The sequence below is a fragment of the Bison bison genome, unplaced genomic scaffold, assembly GCF_000754665.1.
Source record: "Bison bison bison isolate TAMUID 2011002044 unplaced genomic scaffold, Bison_UMD1.0 scf7180017864469, whole genome shotgun sequence".
Taxonomy (NCBI): domain Eukaryota; kingdom Metazoa; phylum Chordata; class Mammalia; order Artiodactyla; family Bovidae; genus Bison; species Bison bison.
Window position 1 is genome coordinate 8,183,163 of NW_011495030.1, and position 4,985 is coordinate 8,188,147.

Here is a 4,985-nt window from a genome sequence, read left to right on the forward strand (position 1 = left end):
CCCAGCCCAGGTCCCTCCCACCAGGACGGATCTTACACAGCAGGAGCTGTAGCCAAGGCTTCCAGAAGGCTGAAGTGTCGCGTTGCCATGGACACTCAAACGCGCACCCTTCCGCCCTGGAATGCTCCAGAGGTCCCCGCGCAGGCGCGCGAGCCTCCAGAGCTCTACTTGGAAGTCCGTGTCCCAACATCAGCTTCCCAGACTGCACGCTGGCGGGAGGGCACGTCCCTGTGTACTGCCCCGGTCGCCTGATCAAGAGATGCCAAGAGTCGTAGTTTCCTTTCCGCCACTCTTTCATCAACTCTTTAGGGCCCCAATCACTAGGTTAAAATATTTACAGTGTCCATTCTAAAAGTTGAATGTGATCATAGTTCCCTTATGATTTAAAGCGCTGCCTGTTTTTAGTAGCTACACGACTGAGCGACTTCACTTTCACTTTTCACTTTCATGCATTGGAGAAGGAAATGGCAACCCACTCCAGTATTCTTGCCTGGAGAATCCCAGGGACGAGGGAGCCTGGTGGGCTGCCGTCTATGGGGTCGCACAGAGTCGGACACGACTGAAGCAACTTAGAAGCAGCAGCAGCAGCATGACCCCCAAGCCCTGGAAATTCTGTAACAATTCCAATTAATATAGATTGGGCTTCCCTGGTGGCTCAGTGGTGAAGAATCTACCTGCAGTGCAAGAGAGGCAAGAGACGTGGGTTCGATCCCTAGGTTAGAACTATCCCCTGGCAAAGGAAGTAGCAACCCACTCCAATATTCTTCCCTAGAGAATCCCACAGACAGAGGAGCTCAGTGAGCTACAGTTCATGGGGTCACAGAGAGTCTGACACAACCAAGCACAGCATACAGCACACCAGAGGTACTCTCTTGCTTATGAAATGTTACCTCCTCATGTTTGGTTCAGAAAACATGGCCACCCACTGTCAATAAGAAATGAAACCCATGTTAACTGAAAATGCAAGGACAATTCTTAGAGAAGTTTAAAAGTTAGGTATCCTGTTTTAGTCACAATAGAAATATTTTTTCAGTCTCTCCGCTGTGGTTTAGTTAACTTAAAGCAAGCACTGAATTACATTATCTCCCAATCAGTAGTTACCATAGTTGCCAAAGCCAGGGTTACACTGTAAAAACCATCAGAGGTAGAAGGCAAGGCAAAGTTCTTAACCAGAAGAGGAAAAAGCATTTTTTTCCTATTCACTGTATTTAAGACAAAAAAAGAAGGAAAAGAGGAGGGAGTGGCTGCTTCTAGCCAGTCAAAAAAAAATCTGGGAGGGTCAATACTCTCTCTAAAAAGCAAACAACAAAATGTATTGGAATTAGTCATTTATTACTAATATCTTACATTAGAGATTTACACAAATAGTAGAAATTTGAGTGTATAAAGATAACCTCAGACAAGAATTCAGTATTCATTTTGGTAACCAGAATGCCTTTCCCTAGGGAAAAACTCACAAAAATGTATTGTGTCCGTATCCAGTCCTCAATGATCTGTCTGTCTGCATATGGAGAGGCACACCAGGGGGTACTTACAATATCTAGAGCACTGATTTGTCAGCTCACAACAGCTTGCTAGCACCCTTACTAATGCAGTTATATACAGGGGACAGGACCTGCCTTGACCCTCACAAGTACATCATCAACACCAATGCTAAGATATCAAGGAGACTGACAAACAAAACCTGAATATTAAATACATACACGGCTAGACATATTAGAAGGGAGGAATCAATCTTTCTTTCTTGAGAAAAATGCTAGGGTTGTGTATGGTAATTAAATTCACCCCCACAATAACTTTTTGAAGGAAGTATTATCCTTATTTACAGATGCAGAATCTGAGGCCAGACAGCCATTTGTCCAACATCACACAGTTGAAGGGAGGGAGGCACCCTTGAACCCAGGCGTGCCCTACCATGTCACTGCCCTTGCAACAATCTATTGATCCCAAGACACAATGTTCCATTCTATGCTCTTCCTAGCCCTTAACTGGACTCTTCTCGCTTAACTGAACTCTCCTTGATAAAACTGAAACCTCCTTGCTTGGTTCCTCCTTGCACAGCCCTTTTCTGGTTTCCCTCCAACTCTGTGGCCATTTTTCCTGTGTCTCTATTCATCCTTCTCTCCCAAGCTAAGCAGTGTTTCTGGTTCTTTCTTTTCCTCACTCTGTATTCTTTACCAAGGGTATCATCCGATGTAGGTATGGATTACCAAATGTACACAGATTTATACATCCCACCCAAGCTTCTCTTATGTTCTTCCAGACAAGGTGGAATCTATTACATATATATATGTGTGTAATACATATTACACATACTACATGTAACACATATTACATATATATGTATGTGTGTATATGTATGTGTATGTATGTGTGTATATATGTATGTTTTTGTTTCTCAGTCGCTAAGTCGTCTCCGACTCTTTGCAATCCCATGGACTGCAGCACACTAAGCTACCCTGTCCTTCACAATGTTTTAGAGTTTGCTCTTCCTTTTTGTGTGTGTATGTGTGTATATATAAGGAAATGGCAACCCACTCCAGTATTCTTGCCTGGAGAATCCCATGGACAGAGGAGCCTAGCAGGCTACAGTCCAGAGGATCTCAAGAGTTGGACACAATTTATCAACTAAACCACCTTTTTGGCAACTGCACCAACAGCAATTTTCATTTGTTCCTGTGATTGTTGATTACTATTTGTCTCTGTGAACTGTCAGCTCTGCATGGCTAAGAGTTTATATCCTAAATACCTAACATAGTAGATGCTCAATAATGATCCTGATCAGATGTTAAGTACAGAGACGGTCAAGCCAGTCTATAGGGTTGAAAGTACATGTATAACAGGAGAGCCCACCACTACAGTGCAAACTAAATATGCAAAATGGGAAAGGACTGAGCACAGCTTCTTGTGCTAATCTGCCACAGGGGTATTTAATGAACTGACAGGAAATATTTATACTCTGTTCATTTTCCCCACCACAGTTACTTGAGGCACTCAGCTGCCAGAGATATGCGTAAGTTGCTACATACACAATGCCTCTGGCACATATGGCCACCTCCACTTGGAGACCAGGCAAAACCATTGGATTGTCACACTTACAGAGACTGGCTTTTACTAGCTGCGTAGGCACCTGTGTAGGTGGCAGAACTGAACAACTCTTATTCCCAGAGTGTTTCTGCAGTGCATTCTGGTCAGCAGTGAAAACAGCATTGCAGAAATGACACATCAGTAATACATCCTACTCATATCGTGGCCACTGCCAAGAAAATGGTGCATGCCCCAGAGGGGAATTTTCCAAAGAGTTCATTTCAATGATCAAGGAAGAAAAGTATGAGAGAGAATTATAGCTGAGATTTTCCTTTTATCTAAAATAATTTAACTATAGGACACTAAATTGTAAATATTTCTTTTCAAATAATGTAGGAAGGAGAATTAATATGAGGGAAGGAAACCAGTTTTTAAAAAGGTAAATACTAATGGCAGGAATGTCTGAAAATACATTCATATATTGTTACTGCTGCTGCTGCTGTAGGAGTGTAAATACATAAAGTGTATTAATTTCCTATGACTACTAAAAGAAACCACCACAACTTCATGACTTACAACAAGAAAAATGTATACTTTTTCATTTCATGTGTCAGAAATCCAACACAGAGCTTTAAAAGCAAAATGTGAGGGCTTCATTCCTTGCCTTTTCAAGGCGGCTGCCTTCATTCCTTGACTCATAGCTCCCTTCCTTCATCTTCAAAGTGAGCAACATTGAACCAAGTCCTTTTTATCCTACCATCTTTCTGGTTCCACTTTTAAGGACCTTTGCAACAATACAGGACCCACTATATAATCAAGGTCAATTTCCAAATTTTGAGGTCAGCATATTAGAAATCTTAATTCCATCTGCAAGTTGATCTGCCATGGAAGGTAACAATATTCCCAGGTTTCAGGGATTAGGACATGCATATCTTTGGGGCCATTATTCTATCACATATAACTTCTCTGGAAAGCAATTTGTTAATATCTATCAAAATATTTTACTTGACTCAGGAATCCTACTGCTATTAATAGGAATACATATATATGGGTATACATTCACAAGTATACAAAACATATGCTGCAACACTATTTGTAGTTAAAAAATACTGGAAACCATATAGAGGTTCATTAAGTATGGTCAATTAAATCAACTGTGGTTAAGCCTCAGTGGTGGCAGCACGGCACAGGAGCAGCTGAGAGGAGATACCCCATGTGCAAGGTCATGAGCGGCAGCCGAGAGGAGATACCCCACATCCAAATTCAGGAGCGGAGGCCATCAGGAGATACCCTGCCGGGGTCCAGCCCCGGCTGATCCAGGGTATTCGAAGGAGAGACGGCATAGGCGAGGATCAGGAAACAATTGCTTAATTAAATGTTAATTAAGGATATAAAGAGTAATAGAATGAGGATAGCTCAGTGAGGAAATTCAGTGGAGAAAAGAGGCTGAATAATTCAGCCAGAAGGTAAGAGAAAGAACGACATGGTGAGACCAAGTTTCGGTGAACAAGGCCCACGCTTTATTTTCCAAAGTAGTTTTTATACCTTAAGTTATGCATAGAGGATAATGGGGGAAGGGGTAGAGTCATGCAGCAAGCCAGGCTTTCTTCCTGCAAACTTATCATATGCAAAAGCTTAGGTGATTTGCATCATCTTCTGGCCCCGGGGCCTGTTAACATTTTAAGACCCTTTCTTCAGAAAACTTATTTTTCTCTAAAGGTGATTGGTCAGGAGCCACCCTCCAAAAGCATTAGATAAAGTTGCATTCCTACAGAGCAAAAGTGTGGTGGGCTATAACAAGAAAAAGAATTAACTCAAGAGTCCCAGGTTACAAACATTAAAGCTACTACTTACACCAATTATATTAATCAATACACTGCCAGGGACACAGCAGGTAAGGGATATGGAAACTTGGCAGCAAACATTGGCCCAACAAGTGAAAATCCCTTCACCAATAC

The 4,985-nt window shown here is 42.1% G+C and overlaps 1 protein-coding gene across 1 annotated transcript in view; it reads right to left on the reverse strand.

Annotated features, from left to right (window-relative positions):
• SPATA6L (spermatogenesis associated 6-like) overlaps positions 1-109 on the reverse strand; it is a 64,723-nt gene extending 64,614 nt beyond the window's left edge. The window contains exon 1 of the mRNA XM_010860709.1: positions 37-109. The gene's annotated coding sequence lies outside the window, so the exon portion shown is untranslated. The remainder of the gene's footprint in view (positions 1-36) is intronic.
• Positions 110-4,985: the final 4,876 nt, after the last annotated feature.